This window comes from Rhodamnia argentea, chromosome 6 (assembly GCF_020921035.1).
Source record: "Rhodamnia argentea isolate NSW1041297 chromosome 6, ASM2092103v1, whole genome shotgun sequence".
Lineage (NCBI taxonomy): Eukaryota > Viridiplantae > Streptophyta > Magnoliopsida > Myrtales > Myrtaceae > Rhodamnia > Rhodamnia argentea.
The window spans coordinates 14,558,153-14,576,370 of NC_063155.1; the positions used below are offsets into that span (position 1 = coordinate 14,558,153).

The 18,218-nt window shown below is 39.9% G+C and overlaps 1 protein-coding gene across 1 annotated transcript in view; it reads right to left on the minus strand.

The window, feature by feature from the left end:
- Positions 1 to 18,218, minus strand: part of LOC115748376 (benzyl alcohol O-benzoyltransferase) — a 34,047-nt gene that overhangs the window by 2,511 nt on the left and 13,318 nt on the right. The window lies entirely within an intron of this gene.

Genomic DNA, 18,218 nt, shown 5'->3' on the forward strand with positions numbered 1-18,218 from the left:
TATATAAACGACTTACCATTGACCAATCATGTTGAGATATGGTTCATACTCCCAATCGACAAGAAACACATGAATCTCATGAATTTGGGCTTGGATAAGTATTTTATTGATAGTTTGGGCTTGGACCCATGAATAATTACTGTTGCACGTAATCTCTTTCTTTTATAATCGATAGTTGTAATAGAGAGATGAGAAGTGATATTTATAATGGAAAATCTCTACAGTCCTAATTTAAGAATGAACCGGGATAAACCCGTGTCTCGATTTATGATATTTATAGTGGAAAGTCTCTGTTCGATGTAGCTTTAATTTAAGGATGAATCGGGATAAATCTGCGTCTCGATTTCTCTCTCTCGAGTTTACTTGTTTCTTTCTTTGTATTTGCGCGCTTAATCTTAATAAATCAAAGACGTGATTATCGACAATGGGAATCCGACGGGGCGGCGTCGTTCGTGCTCGTGCTTCACGGCCCTACTCGCGTAACTACCGACCCAATTTCCCTGCACGAAGTCCCGTCACAGTTCACATTGCCTTTTCGTAGACTGGACCGGGCATGAATGGGACATCATACGACTTCACACACACTTGTTTCACGTATCAGATTCGCCCAACAACTCCCCACCCTCTATTTTAATATGGCTGTCCGCTAAATATTGTTCGGTAACAACGGATAAGCCTGGCTGTCTTTCGGACGTTAAAGAAAGGCCAAGAGGTCTTGGCTCTCTCTTTCACATTTGTTTTCCGGGTTAGGAAGGTGGTCACGGTCGTCTAAGCTGTATGGAATCTGATTTGTTTTCTGTGCCCAAGTCTTGGTCACAGGAACGGTCGCTTTTCATAGTTTATGCATACTTATGCTGAGCTCCGTTGACTCCCACCGTCCGAAGTCGCCGTTCGACTACCTCCGAAATTACGTGGATGGGCTCACCATCGCATTCCCCCGCTCCCGACCTGGCTTCTACTCGGTCGAAGCATGGATCCTATATGCCGGACTTGCTCGTTCAGCAGTCGATGTGACCGCTTATATCTCTTATAATTTGGGATAAATTTATTATAAGTGCGTCAAATTAGAGTTTTTGGTGATTCTGACCCTTAACGGACCACAAATACACTTTAAAAATTAAGAATCTTCATCTGGGAATATTTCGATTGATGATTACACATGGTTGCCATAAAAATTGTATCTCATGCGGTGAAAACTCCTCAATTCTAGCATGCTAGTGGAGATAGATAATATAGTGATTGGCTCATCAACCACAAGACCTTTGGCTCACAAGGTGGATAATTGAGTAATTATAGGTTAAACTAAATGTTCCTCCCCAGCATGAGACACCCAAAAGAGTAAATGCATCGGTCATCCCTCTCCACCTTTTCAATATAGTAAAGAGAAAACGTATTACTAAGTTATTGGCAAAAGTACAGCATAAGTGACAATATTTGTGTACGGCACTCATTTTAGTACCAATATTTTGTTTGGATCACTTCGATGCCAAATCGAATAAAAACGATCACTTAAGTGCCAATTTCGACAAAAAAATGATTATTTAAGTGCTAATTCCGGCCAAATAGTACACATGACATTTTTTTTATTAATTTCTTACTATTATGTGGAATTTTTTTTAAAAAAGTTTTTCCACATGGCGTCCATGTGGCAATTTTTCTTTTGAAATCTAGTCCACATAGATGCCACGTGGACCTAAAAATTAAGTTAATTTTTTTAAAAAATTAAAAGTAAACAGAAAAATAACTTTAAAATAAAAAAATAATAAAAAAGCTTGCATTTGCGGCGACAAGGGCTATGAGCCCTTGCCGCCGCCGCCCACCATTGCCGATAGTGGCCGGCGATGGGTGGGGAGTGCCCGGCGAGGTTGCCGATCCTCGGCGACCCTCGCCGCGGCCTTACCAGGGGTCCGCGAGGCCCGATCATGGTAGCCATGGCCAAGGCCTCACAAACCCCCCGACGAGGCCGGAGTCGTCCGGGCACCACTCGACGTGGTCGTGGCCGGGCGATTTCGGCCTCGCCCAACCATGGTGAGGCTCGACCTTGCTCATATCTAGGCAAGGTCGGCCTCGCCGTGGGGTCTGTAGGGCCTCGGCCGGCCACAGCATGGCCTTGCCGACTCCCGGCGAGGGTCGTCGAAAATCGGCGACCTCGCCGGGCACTCCCCCCCACCCACTCATCGCCGGCCATTGCTGGTGATGAGCCCTCGTCGTTGCAACGTTAGATTTTTTTTTAATTTTTGTTTTTATTTTTTAGCTTATTTTCAGCTTTTTATTTTATTTTTAATTTTTTTAATATTACGTGAATTTTTTTATTGATTTTTATTTTTATTTTTGTTGACTAAGATGCTTCGGCGAGCCACGTAGACGCCACTTATACTTTCGGGCAATGCTCACCGGAGTTGGCACCGAAATAATCGTTTTTCAAAAAATTTGGCATTTAGTGATCCAAAAAAAAAAATATTGCCATTAAAGTGAGTGTCGTACATAAATATTGACACTCCTATTGTACTTTTGCCCTCAATTATTGTTATGAAATGGAAGATCCACTCTTGATAGACAATATTAAGTCAAATAAACTTCATTGTTATTGTCTTGAAGTATGTAATAAAAGCATACGATACGATAAAATCAAATTATGATATCTGATCCACCGAAAAGGAGTCAAGTATAACAAGTCTTCAATTAGATATTCATTTTCAGGTCGTAGCTAGACATATTGACATCACACTTACAAAGAAGGAAGTGCAACACTAACACCCCATTTTTTTTTTAGTGATAAATTAATAATTAGAAACTATTTTCTTGAAATTGATCGCTTTTATTACTTACAAAAATGAATGATGAAATATATTTTCATTGCCCATAAAAATGATCATACATAAATTATTGTCGGTAATGATACATATTTCATAGTCCAATTATTTTTAAGCGAAAGGAGCATCAATTTTTAGGAAAATATTTTTGAAATCATTAGTTTTTAAATGGAGCCTACTTGGGTTTTAAAAGTACAAAATTTATAAATTCTTCAAAAGTATGCTTTTTTTTTTTTTTTTACCATGAGTTTATCTCATATGCGCTTACAATTCAAGTAAGAAAACAAGCCTATATGGGTGAAAAAAATGATAGCAACTTTTCATTAGGTGCTCCTATTGCTAGAGGTGTGCAACCGGATCGGGTTTACTCGTAAATCGGATCGGATCACCAAGGCTTGAGAATCGGTTCGTGTTCAAATTGGTCCGGATACGGGTTCTAATTTTGGGGAACCTATTAGAACAAGTCTGGTACCGGGTTCCAAGTGATGACCCACTCGAGAACCGTTTTTTAGCTACTGTTAAAAAAAAAGAACCCTAGTTTCGCTCGCCTCACCTCTTCTGTTTTTGGTGGATTGTAATTTCTATTGCTCATATTAAGGATTGTTGCTTTTGGCAGATATTAAGCTTTATTATCCAATCTTTTACTTTGAATTGCTTCATTGCTACTTATGTTATTTTTCTGAAAAAAATGAAATTAGAAGAGGAAATAAATAAAAAAAAAACAGGTTCTTGGATAGACCTGGAACCGGATCGAAAAAATACGGTAGGTTCCAAAACAGGTTTTAGAACAAAAAAGGTAGGTTTGATGTTTCAAAAATTGAGAACCAGTTATAACATGGTAGGTTTCAGGTTTTAGATTGGAAATCTATCCATCCAGATCATGCCCACCCCTACATATTGTGTGACACTGTAATTTTTGTGGACACACTAAATTTAGAACTTTGTTTCTATACATTGGTCCACGTGGAGATCCATACGTGTGAAGTACCGCGACCTCCACAGACGTGATGGTACGAGATAAACATCCTTTGTTCATGCCTGTGGACTCGTGTCGTGTGTAGGATGTCACAACTAGGTGGGAAATTGTTATGGAAAACTTATTCGATGAGTTCTAAATCGGTCGTGCGGATGCAATGCAGTCTTAATTTATTTGATTTTGCCAATTGCGTCCTAAATTATTGTGCGAATTTCCAATGTAGCCATTTCAACCAATCTTCACTGGAGATTGTTGAAATGGCAGAGTACCACGCAAGATAGCGTACGATGATTGGATCGTTACATCAGCGATTTTCGGTAAAAAATTGACCGGAATGGTTATATCGAAATTTCACCCTAGGGTTTAAAATTAAATAAACAAAATCGAAAAGTTTAGAATTGAATTGATATTCATACAAGATAATTTTTCTAACACTGGACGATTTTGAATGGATGGGGTAAGCTTGCGGGTGCTCCGGGGAAATGAATGGACGGTTGCAAGATCAACTACAGAAGCTGAAGCACGACCGGTACTTATCCATCACAAGGTTCACGAAGAGAAGGCAACAGGTCGAGGCCAAAGCGTGTGATTCATGCCTTTGCCCTTCTCTTTCGTCCGCGGTTGTATTTGCTTCTATAAATTCTCTTCCCTCATCGCGATTTGATGTGTACCGGTGTCGACGAAGTACCATCCATGTGCACCTCATGACGCCCAATTTTAGTACCATCAATTATGTTCAACGATCCAAACATGATTTACATGATCTCTCGTCACTTGTAAGCTGAAGACTTTACTTGAGACCCGATACCTTCATTTAGTTGATCTCGTCCTCAGGGAAAATTTGATACATTTCGGCACATCCTTCACGCCCGTCTTGATAGTCGGGTGCGAATTTAATTTAGTTCTTTGAATCTCCACCTCGATTTTCAGGCGGATATTAGAGAATCAAATGTTGTGTGTCCCCTTGGTTGATGTTACATATTTGTGAGTAATTAAACTTAAAACACGGTCGGCAGTAATGATTTGGGTTGATGAAATGTTGCCTTGTGTCAGGAACACATCCGAACATGATAAACCAATGTCCCATCCTCCACCTAATTAATATATTGTCTCGTCCTCCACCTAATGTTGGAATCTTTACTCGTGTACATGCTTGTCCGATCCGGTTTGTCGACTTCTCCGACTCACTTTCATGGATGGCGAACGCATTGCATCGATGGTTAACACCGGTGAAAATCTCACAACCGGTATGCCATGACACGTTAACTAAACTAATAATCGTCTCGCAGAAAATCCAAACTTGGTATCCTACTTAGTTAGCATTGCGTTTAGTACTCGGTTCAAATGTACATGTCACCAGACGAATGCCAGATGGATCTAATTGTGGAAAAATTGAACGGAGTGCTAACGGAAGGTTAACATTTGTTTTAGGGTACTAATTTATATGTTTTTACATGACGAAATTAGATTGCGGGTAAATGTGTTGTGAGGAGAAGCGTCAAGAAAGTCATAAATCTATTGCATTGGTGCTAATTTAGTTATAAACCTTTTATTGATACCAATTTATTGCTAAACCTTTTGTATTTGTGCTAATTCTGTCCTAAACCTTTATTGGTACCAATTCAGTCATAAACCTTTTGTATTTGTGCTAATTCAATTGATCAATTTATGATTGAATTGATACCAATGCAAAACGTTTATGACTAAATTGGTACCAAAAAAAGATTTAGGACCGAATTAGCATCAATGCAAAACGTTTAAGACATCTGCAAGATGCTTGCAGATTTCCGTAAGAGAGTCTACATGATGGAAAATCAGCAGCTCCATCACCATTACCTAGAAGACCGGACTCCTCAAATAGAGAAGCTGAAGAGACAGATCCTCATTCTTGAAAATCAGAAAGCTCAACTTGAGTACCAACCACCTTTCTCCTCATTTACTCCCCCTATTTCTCCATTTCCCTCCCATACACGTCCTACTACTCGTTCGTCCCAAGCTTCTAGCCAAACTTCTTCGACCCCTTTCCAAGAAGTTCTAGAGACAGTACCTTCAGATTCGGGTATAAACGTACTCGTTCTTCGAGCTCGTCTCAAAGCAATCAAGAAGGCTCAAGCCGATGCCGAAAGAACAAAATTCTCCGACACATCATCATCGGTTCCTACTTTTCCAATTCCTCCCACAGCACCGCCGTAACCTCCCGACTCACCTCCACATTCCCCTTCACAGAAGCTACCTTCATTCATGGTTTCTAATCCCATTGAAAGTTTTTTGAGGAAACAAATTCCATCCATTTCCACAATCCAAGCCACCGAGCAAGATGATTCCTCCTCGACATCATCTATACCACCATCAGAAACATCTCCTTCTTCGGAATCCGAAAATGACCCTCAACACATTTCGGACCAAATCCCAGCCATTATGATGGCCGCGGCAATCCCAAAGGAAGAAGATGAAGAAGTGGAATTTGTCAATCTTAAAACCCCTTCGGATCCAAGTCCATCATCTCGTCCAGCCCATTCCTCATCAAGCACATACTTTACTCTTGATGATGTTCCTTACCATCGTTGGCCCATGAAAATCCAGGAGTTCCATACATGGCTTGTTGCCAGAAACCTAGCTGAACAGAGCACTTATGAGGTTCTCTTAGAATTCACTAGCAAATTCATTGGAACCCCGAAAGACTGGTGGACCTCCATCTCAGAACAAGACCAAATTGCTTTTCTCCCGATGAACTTCAACCAAGCTATGCGGGTCATTCACCCGTATTTTGTTGGTCAACCCACTAGTGAAAAAGAACTCAAGCGAAAGGAGTTCTTTGAAAGAAAATGTTGCTCCACTTCTCGAAAGGACCTTGACGGACATTTCAAAGAGATGATTCGACTCTTTTATCATCTCGGAGCAGACATCAATCTAAAACCGATCTTTTTAGCCTCCATTCCTAAAGAGATTGCAGATGAAGTTGATAAACATCTTCAAAGGCCTCTCCTTGAATCCACACTCGGAGAAATACAGCAGGCTGTTCATATTGCCATTGAAGAAAAATGCAAAAGAAAAAGACAGTTCGACTAGTTCTTAAAAGAAAATCGCAAGTATGACAAGAACTGTGAAAGGCCAGAATGGAAGATCAAGTGCACCGTAGATCGTAATGATCCATCTTGCTCGGGTCACAAGAAGAAAGTTCATTTCAAGAAGTTTTCATTTGCGAAGCCTCGCAGAAGCAAGTGGAAATTCCTCGGAAAGAAATCACGCGGTCGTTTCGCAAAGCACCGCAAAAAACCCAAGTCGGACAGATGTTATATTTGCAACAAGAAAGGTCATTTTGCAAAAAAATGCCCCCAAGCAAAAAAAACAGGCGGTTACATGATCCGGAAGATCTCTCAAAACACTGGGATCTCTCTCGGTGATGAAGACGTTGAATCCATCTTCTCCATTGAAGAAGAGCCGTCTCCGGACACCTTGTGTGCCATTGAAACTTACTCTTCTGATTCGGACTCAGGCCCGGGAGATATTCTCTCCTTCTTTCCTCTTGCTGATTCCTTCGTAATCCACTCCCCAACATTCCATCCCCCACATTTTCTAGTCCAGCTCCACCTTCCAGACAACACCAAATCCATCCAAGTCATTGCCCTAATTGATACCGGCGCAACCGCATCCCCGCTAGATACCAAAATCCTCCTAGAAGAATACTTGACACTATATACCGGATATTTCCGGGCAACTTCGGGAGAAACTTTTACTACCAAACTGCGAAGTAAACCTCTCACCATTCATATTCTCCCCGGCTGTGAAATCACCACCCAAATCCTTGGATGTCCATCTCATGACAAGGATCTCATCATTGGTTGGGATATTCTCTCTAAACTTCCACAGCTCAAGATTAACCCTAAGGGGTTAAAATTCCAAAAGAAGTTCCAGGAGTTTGTTGAAATCCAAAGACTCTTTCTCATCCAACCGGAAATCCTTGATCCCATCTATCAATCTCTCTTTTCTCATTGTTCAGAATCTCACCAGCGGTTTGCTCGGATTTGCTCCAACCCTCTTTGGCAAAATTTCGACTTTTTGTCAAAATTCCCTTCAAGAAAAATGGAGAAATCAATCCCACCAAGGCAAGTCATTCGGGCATGAACCCGGATCACCTTGCTCAAGCACAAGCAGAATGTGCTCGCCTTCTTTCTCGGGGACTCATTGAGCCCTCTGACTCCCCTTGGGCATGTGAGGCCTTCTATGTCAACAAAAGAGCAGAACAAAATCGTGGAAAGCTACGGTTAGTTATAAATTACCAGCCTCTTAATCTGTTCATCCAAGATGACAAATTCCCATTGCCCCATAAGAACTCTTTGTTCTCCGGCTTTGCCCAGGCCAAGATCTATTCCAAATTCGATCTTAAGGCAGGCTTCCGGCAATTAGGAATTCATCCCTCGGACAGATTCAAAACTGGTTTTTGCATCCCTAACCAGCATTTCCAATGGAGAGTCCTTCCCTTTGGACTTAAAACTGCTCCGTCCTTATTTCAAAAGGCTATGTGCAAAATTTTCCAACCCATCCTTGCTAATGCCCGGATCTACATTGATGACATTCTCCTGTTTTCCCATGATGAACATTCTCATGCAAAACTCCTTCAACAATTTGCTGAAATTGTGCATACTCATGGCATCATGCTGTCACAAAAAAAGATGATCATAGCTCAACGAGAAATTGAATTTCTCGGCATGCGATTGAAAAATGGAACCTATTGCCCAGGTCCACACATTGCAGAAGATCTCCAGAAATTCCCGGATGAAAACCTCTCGGTTCACCGGATCCAATCCTTTTTAGGAATTGTCAATTATCTCGTAGATTTCATCCCAAAAATTTCTCGGATCCTTTCTCCTCTGCAAAAGATGCTGAAAAAGAATCCTCCTCCTTGGTCACAAAAACAAACCACTTCCATTAAGACCTTAAAAGAAATACCGCAGAATTTACCCCCTCTCCGGATCCCTTCCATTGGAACCGGAATCCTTGAGACGGATGCCGGTGACAAGTACTGGGCAGCTATCCTCCTTGAAGAAATTAAAGGTAAGCGAAGAATTTGTGCATACAAAAGTGGAAAGTTTTCAGCAGCAGAAATGCATTACCACTCCACTTTCAAAGAAATTCTTGCAGTAAAAAATGGAATCAAAAAATTTGAATTTCATCTCATTGGTCATCATTTTCTAGTCGAAATGGACATGTACTCTTTTCCTCGGATGCTCAAATTCAAGCAGAAGCAAGTTCCTCATCCTCAACTCTTGCGTTGGGCGGAATGGTTTTCTAAATACTCCTTCGAATCAAAACACATTTACGGAAAGAAAAATATTTTGGCTGATTTCTTCTCCAGGCCAAAAGAACCTTTCGAGTCCATAAACATGTTTATTCGAAAAGAGTTTTCGGGATCCTTCAAAACTCGGAATATGCGTGAACACCAGTGGCCATCACACCAGTATCCACCTGATATTCCTCCACTCCTCAAACAGAATTCCCTCTCTGATAATTTTCACAGATTATTTTGGAATTATCACTATGTCATCTTTAAAGATTATGGTGGATTATTCCTCAAACCAGGTCTCAATTGTGATTATCCGTTCATACATCCACTCGGATGGTCTTCTACCATCCCTTTCCCTTCTGATTTAAAATGGATGTTATGGTTTATGTTTCACCTCTACCAGGTTGCCATAGAGTTCCCTTTAGACGAAATCATTAAGGTTTTGTCTGATTCTCTTTCGGAAATTATCGGGACCATCCCCGGAAGTTCTTCCTTGATATTCTCACTTGGTTCCAACCCCTTCAAGCATGGAAACACTTGTTCATTCTTCAAAGACAAGTTGGTCGACCGTAACCCCGCTGACACACGGTTGTCCTTTTTCATCATCCCTGGTCATTCATCGGATCCTCGGGAGATAAAAGATCCAATGCTGTAAAACAGGCACCACCACCTTCATGCCCGTACTCCAAGATCAAGTCTTCAAGATTCACAAGACGTACCCCAGGATCGTATTTGATATTCCTTATGAATACAGAGAACTCCAGCGAATACTCTGCCAAGAGAATAAGGTTATACCACCCGAGATATGGCCTTACGACTCAGTGAGTTACTCTTGGGATACACCCAGGACCCATCCTCATGTATTCGAAGCACTCCAAGAGTACAACAACAATCAACCAAGCTCTTCCATGGACACAGATACTCGGTCCTTTGATCCATGGGGCGGACAGATGTCACAAGATCCATACGGCTACCCACAACCCGTCATGCCTAACGTCCCTTCCTCATCTAGAAGCACCTCGGGCGTTCCACATGATCCGCACTTAGACCAGATCATCTCGGACTATGAAAAAGAGCAGTTATTGCGAGCTTACGGAAGTCGGAAAGATGGCCCTTCTGACTATGATGGACGAGACGGCTCTGACTCGGACGACGCCAATTATCATCCCGACCCGGTCAGGAGACGATAATGCCACCTGCTCCATCGGACATGGCCACCTGCATCTATTTTCTCCATCCGACACCACCTGCTCCATTAGACAAGGCCATGTGCTCCATCAGAAATCTAAGAAGAAGACGCCGTGTGTTTACCCACTCTCCTGCTCCACTTTGTAAAAATGGTCAAAAAAGGCAGCAGAGTTTGTTTGTTTGTGTAATAGTGGCTTCCACCGAAGTCGGTGTTTGTTGCGTTTGCTTGTCGGACCTCAATTATAGAGGTTGCTTTGTATGTTCGCCTATATAAGGCATGTCTATCCCCTTGTATGGTTAAGACTTGGCTTCCTTTGTGAAATCCAAGAAAAAAGTTTGCTTCATGAGTTTCTAAAAACTTCCTCTTTTCTCTTCGAGCGGATTCTTCGGTGCTAAAATGTCTCTACTTCTCTATTATGATGGTTGGTTCAGTATGCTCTCCACTTGCCACGAATTCTGTAATCATCCAGAAAGTTTGTTAGATCCAATATTGGGTTAAAGCGCGCGAAGAGTCCGGCGGGGCCTCTCTCCACTTGTTGATTAACTTCGCAAGTGAGCGCTGGATCTATCCAATGTTTGGTTTATGACTTTTTTTTTTTACACTTTTCCCTATGTTGGGAGAATACCAAGTTTGTAACCATTAAGGTCGCGACACCAGCAGCACCTCGCCGCTTCTCTGTCTATCTTTATAAATTCTCTTTCGATTCTTAATTTTTTAATATTTTCAAACATTATCTATTTCGAAATTATTTTTAGTTCATTTGCCACGTGGAATGCCATGTCCGCATTTAAGGGGAGCTTAATGGTCACGTCGATATCTCCGTCCACAATTTCAATAGGCTAGCCCGAATTGAACAATAAAAAAAAAAATGTGGTACTTTGAGGGACCCAATTGCATGAAAAATTAAGTGGAGGCATCTGGTTAAACAATTTGAAAACAGTTCAAAGCTATCCGGTGCCTTCATTGTACATTCTTTGGTTTGAGACCCCCCAAAAAGGGAAAAATAACGAAATAGTCCCTAAATTTTGATCTGGTATGTAATGTGATTCTTGAATTTTTAATTTGTTCAATATCGTTCCTAAAGTTTAGGCCAATGCGTAATATGGTCCCCGAACTTTTAATATATTCAACGTAGCCCTTCAACTTTTGGTAAATGTTCGATTTAGTTTCTAGACTATATGAAAATGATTAACATCGTCCGTAATCTTAAAATAACGAAAGGACTACATTTAACATTTTGATATAGTTCACGACTACATTGGACATGAACCAAAAGCTTATGGATCAAATTGAATAAATTAAAAGTTCAAAGACCACATTGCTCATTAAGCCAAAGTTCATGGACCAATTTGTGTCACTGTCCTAAAAAAATGCGGTCAATCCAAGACCAAATGTAACCACCTGTTAAATTTACCTATATATAAATATGGCGAAACATTGCAATTGCACACTATTAGACCGGAGGTATTGTTGCGTTCTTGATGAAAACGAAGGGCTCCGGAGCAAAGTCACATCATGATCATACCGTGTTCATGCCCATCTGCTAGAAAACACGCCCAATAACCGATAGAACTTGGAAGGCATTTCACGGCATCATATCAAATCAAGTCCCAAGAGAATCGTTTAAAACGTGACAACCAGCTTTCCTCGTTCTTGTCCGGGTACACTCATGGCGAGACCCTACATGGACCGACCTAGGACGATCTCTTGCCTCGTCGTGTTGCGCTATCTAACTCTTTCTTCGTCCTTTCATTTGTTCTTTTCTTTTTCGTAGAACCCAATTTCTTTATCCATCCCGACCCTGCATCGACAGACAATGACTCGTCGTGTAATGTGCTCAGAAAAGGAAATGATAAGAACAATAGTAGCGCCAAAACTTTCATACGATGTGGAATTTTTCGCTCATTTAAATGTCGCATCATAGTAAAATCGATCATTTAAGTCTCATTTTTAGCAACTTAATTACGTGAATTTTTTAATTGATTTTTCAATCCGACGCGGAATTTTTATATATAAACGGAAGCTTCACGTGAAAATTTTTGTCCAACATAAAACGACGCCGTTTTTCTTTGCTCTTTTTTTTCTTCTGTGCCGGCGATGGCCAAGGGCTACCCTCGACTACCGCGAAGGCCTCTCTCAGAATACGTGTGGGTCGTTAAGGCCTCCCCCAGATCCGGTGAAGGATTTCGAGCCCTCGCCCAGTTTCGGCAAGGCCTTTGCGGCCGACGAGGGTTGTCGGCACAAAAAAAAGAAAATAAAGAAAAAAATAGAAAAGAAAAATGAACAAAATGGAAAATTCAAAACATAATCAAAATTTAAAAAACTATCCATGTCAGCATCGGCATTCAATGTGGGACAACCAACGTTCATGTTGGATTTTCCAGTGTGACAAATTGCCGATGGTATTTAATGTTGAAATAGAACACGGAAGCTAACCCGGATCTTGCAAATAAGTCAATGCAAAATTACGGAAAAAATAACGAGGAACGATAAAGGACACCAAAGATTACGTGGTTCGGTCCGAATATCGGTACCTACATCCACGGGAGAGCTAGCAAGAACAATCCACTATATCGGAGAATTGGAATTACAATCGCTCAATACGCTCGTGTTTCCCGCACCTAGATTATACCCAAATCCAAAGTGTTCACAAATAAACAACTTAATTGGATATAGTAAAACTCACGAAGCACAAAATTGAATCGCGTTCAGCACTCCTCGCAATCAAAGAGAGAACCCAAAGAAGAGCGTCGTCCTCTTATCCTCGCGGCGCGAACCTGCGGTTCCGTTTCTCTGCAAAGAAAAAACTCCTTTTTTTTCTTTTGTACGGATATGCAGCATCAGAAAACCAAAGAACAAAACCCTTGCTTTTTACTTTTCCTCTAATGACTATTGGGGCCCACAAGCTTTCTTTGTACGACCACAAAGAGGAGAGTCACAATTCTTCTCAAAGTCTGACCATGCTTTTAAATATAATAAAATATGTGAAACCCTTTTGTCTTGTAGTGGCTAGCATTCCGTTTTTTCTTGTGTAGTCGCTCAAGATGCCCATCTGCAGTAGAACTTATCCAGTGCACGAGGTGATTCTTCTTCCAACAGAAACAAATCTCCGCACATTTAAATCTAATCCCAATTCAAATTCTCAGATTTATTTCTTAACAGATTCGAAGCGGTTCTATAAACGGTTTAAAATTCGAGACATATTTAACATTTAAGCAATCGATATTTCAAATTTATGGTACTTCAGTGAGCAAAAAAAAGAAGAAGAAGTTTTGATGTTTAAGTGAATGTCGTACGAAAATTATGACACTCCCGACGTTCTCATCCCGAAAAAAAAAAAAGGTTGCATGATTTCCGAAACACACCTCCCTTCGTTTGATAGTCTTGAGATCTTTTAAGCGGAATATATCGGCATGGATGTCATCTTCGTGATTGATGATTCGATTCGACTCACGGGGTCTTTGAGCCTTTCTCGATTTCCAATAATTTCTATTCGGTTCATCGACCGTCTTCTTTTTCACCATAGAGCGTCGGTTGTTAAGTTCGAATCAATTGGCGCATACTTTTCGATCCACGGACAACTAAATCAGGTGGTCTGAAGGGAGCGTCCAAAGACCGGGAATGATCGAGGTAGTCGAAGCCATTTTGCTAGGATTTACGAAGTCATTGTAATATTGACTGTTGTCGTGGCTATTTCTATCGCGCCCCAAAATCGACTTATGTAAAATTTCACTGTTCCACGACACCCCGAATATTTTTTTACAACATCATTTCACAGCTCGATTGTCAACCCAGCAACTCAGAACTCATCACAGTCTGAAATTATAGCTTTACCAAGGAATTCTCTTCTTTTTGTCTTGTGAAGAACACGATTTCCTGAAGCTCTGGTTTTGCCGACTCTCCTCTGCTCTTCTCCTTTTCTGTTTCATTGCACCCTGCAATGATGAGATGTCTGGACTAAAGAATTCAGTTTGTGGGCTTGAGAAAGGAAGTTGGGCTTAATCATGTCTTTGGGCTTTAATTTTTTTTATTTTCTTTTGTTTTACATGCCCATGTGTTATGTTATAACACAACCCGCCCTTTATATATATAATTCGACCAAAAAAACCCTTTTCTTTATAAGAAAACTCTATCCTCGAAAATTGAACTTACTTTAATTATTAAGCAAATGAAGGTATTTACGTCTTATCTCCTATGACGCACCGACACTCTCTGGGACCTACGTATCGTATCGTGTCGTGTCGTGTCGTGTCGTATCCAATACTCTCCGACATGTAACAAACACGTGGTCGGTCCTCCGGATATGCCGATGACATATAAGTCTAGCATTTCAATATGCCATTATGACATGCACAAAGTCAATTTTAAGCATTTTCAATAAATTAGGGGTCAAAATATAAATTTATCAAATATATATACTTAAGTCATATATTCAACCATTCCAAAATTAATACACCTAGCCATGAAAAAAAATAATTGTGAATCCCTAAAAGAAGAAAAAGAAGAAACTCACCGCTGATATTTTTATATATGTATGATAATTTATCTCATAAACATATATATACTACATTTAATTACAACGTGTCTTAATGTGTTAGGATTCTTTATTTTTTGAGAAATAACATGTCAGCTTGTCATGTGTTGGTGTCGATGCTACTTAGTTTATCTCTTCATCAAGCTCCCAATTGGCCGCTCTCTCAATATAGTTTTTGCCATTAGATCTTCACATAAGGAATAGTTCAGCGTCGCAACACATTTTTTCTATCAGTAATACGAATAAGTTGCTCCTTATAAGTTGATGTCTCTTTTACTATTGAAGATATAAAATTTAGTACATGTTTACGGCCAAGCACATATTTACGTAATAAAAACACATGAAACACATTATGTATGCCGGATAAAGCTAGTGAAAAAGGAAGTTTATAATTAACATCGACAATCTTCGTTAAGGTCAAGAATGATCCCATGTGTCTTGGACATAAATTACCGTGTGTGCCAAATCTCATAACGCTCTTCATATGAGAAACTTTTAGAAATACATGATCCCCCAAACTAAATTCCACCCTACGCTTCTTAGGGACGTATAACTTTTTTGACGACATTGTATTGTTTTGAGAAGCTCTCGGACCAACCTGACTTTCTCTGATCCTTGGATAAACTCTGGGCTAGTTAACCTCTTTCGACCAATATCAGCCCACCAAATATATGTTTTTTTTTCGCATTTTCAACTATAAATTTTTTCTAAAGGAGTTCTCTTAGTGCTCGAATAATAGCTATTATTATAAGAAACGTCCACCAAATGTAAGTATTCATCCCGAGAGTCGCCAAAGTCAAACACGTAGGATCTCAGAATGTCCTCTAAGGTGTGAATCCTTCTCTCTAACCATCCATCTATCTTTGGGCGAAAAGCTGTAGTGTATTTTAATACCCAACCTTTCTTGTAAACTTCAGCAAATATTATGGTTTGAGTATTTTCTTTCAGCAAGGACAATTTTCCACTTTTTAAGTCTTCTTTCCAAGCCAAGTTGTGTTTTGTGCAAATGCATAGTCATCGAAGAACATTTCGCCCTATTCTTGTTTCTACACTCTTTCAACCTTATAGCAACGTTAGTTTGTTTATTTGTTCTGACTACTTTGGGTTGACAAATCTTACTTGCTCACATTCTTGTTCGATCTGGTATGTCGGCTTATGCTCCTCACTTTCATCGATGGGACACATTGAATTAACAATTGACACCATTTAAAATTTCAAAGTGATACGCCATAACGTATTTGATAAATTAATTATTGTCTCGCAATAAACTCCAAACTGATAATCTTGATTCATGTCTATCCTCTATTAGCATTTCGTCCAATATTTCGTTAGTCAATATGCATGGAAGATAACTAAAAGACAGATCTAACGCGGAGACGTGGAGAATGCATTGGGTTAGAATACAAATTTGAGGTTTCTTGTAAAACTAAGATAAGTTTGGGATAAATGAGCCATGAAAATGTATAAATTTGTAAAGGTGTTAACCCATGAGTTTGACCAAATGACCAACTTGAAAAGAAACATGCAGTTTAGGAATTCAATCGCACGAAAAAAAAAAAAAGTTCACGCATCTGATTTAACAATTCGAAAAGGTTCAACAACCTCTAGAGCCTTTATCCTTATGTTCTGTGTTAAGTTTCATCCCTTCGAACACTGCATTCAACCGAAGGATTCCACGGTTAAGTTGTGGTGGTCATATGACATCGGAGAATCAGAATGCAGTAGTTGATCCGACGCAAAATGTAAATCCCTACACAACTTCAGGCTCGTCTAAAGTCAAGATTGACAGAGCAATTGCGCACACCGTAACGCGAGGTATCTTTTTGCCTTCTCAATGAAACACTGAAGGGTTTAGGAGCAAATTAGCTTCACGCACATGTGCTCTATGTGCTAGAAGATGAAGGTGCACTTCATCAGATCATTACTGTAAGTGATAGCAGAGGACGAGGAAGAAGAACTGACAGCAGAAGAAGAAGGAGAAAAAGATTTGCCTTCAAATGCAACAACTGTTGGCAAAATATGTGATATATTATGAAAAAGAGAATTGTTTGAAACTTGTTGGAAAAGATGAGAAAAATAACATCAAATGTACGAGGAGTGCGATCAATCATTTGAGGCGTGCAGGCACCGTTTATAAGGATAATTCCGCCCCTCGTGGTACGAAACTCGCTGCGATAGGCTCTTGTGGCTATCCTTCTCAAGATACAACCTTTCTTCTTTATTCCGCACAGAATAATAGAAAGAACAAAACAAGTCATGGGTATGACTGTTGACCCCCCCCAAAAATGACAAAATTTTGGTTGTTATTGGCAAGTATCAGACTTAGACGATAATAATAGAGTTTGGTTAACAATGAACAGAGTTACCGACAACTCGAAGGGAATCGGCAACTTACTAGTAAAGTTACTGGTAACACAACGTGAAGTTGCCAACGAGAGTCTTGAAGTTTCTCTTAAAGTCATCGGTAGGGACGGTGAGCAATCGACACAAAGATAACTATTGACGCCAAGATAACCATCGACGTGAAGATAACCGTTGGTCGGTTATTGCTTATCCGTTCTTGAAGTAACTTCGGATAACCACCGACGTGAAGATAACTGTTGGTCGGTTATGTCTTATCTGTGTATGCAGTAACCCCCTGTAACTACTAAAAAGGAGTTATTCTTTCTAATTTGGTAACTACCATTTGTAAGAGTTATAAATACTCCAATTATACTCTTTGTAAGCCCCTTCAATCAATGATTCGTTATTTTTCTATCTTTACTTTCCGCAATTTATCTTTTCTGCAACTTTGTATTCTCCTACTTTTCAATTCTCACACTTTCGTTGTAGTTTCGGATACTTCGTCGTCGATTAAATTCCGGTGTCGTATCTCTATCTCATGTTGTCGTCATTAGAATTCTGGCAAAGTGTTTTGTGCTTTGTCGTTGATTAAATTCCATGAAGCATATTCGTTCCTTGTGATTTGTTGTGACGTCCTATCTGAATTGCTATAGAACTCGATTCATTCTAAAAGCCGAAGACCACACTATTCGGTGAAAGATCTTTCGTCGCAGACATTTCCAGTGAAAGAATAACCCAGCAACCTAAGAAAAGATATGCGAAGGAAATGAAAACTCTCTTTTTAATTCGGTGATCTTTAAAAATTGCCTTTTGAAGTTTAATTTTATATTCAAACAAAATAAAACCGTTAAGAAACTGTTATAAAGCTGTCGTAAAATAATGGGAGATTTATGAAAAAAATAAATCATACGTTACACAGGTTATATGACTGTTAGAAAATCGTTATATAACCATTACAAAGCCATTATATAGCCGATAAAATAATGATGGCTTTCATTGTGGTCGTAATTTCTATCGAAGTCATTTTATAATATTTCAAAACTACTGAAATATCCAACTCTATTGATCAAGTATTCACC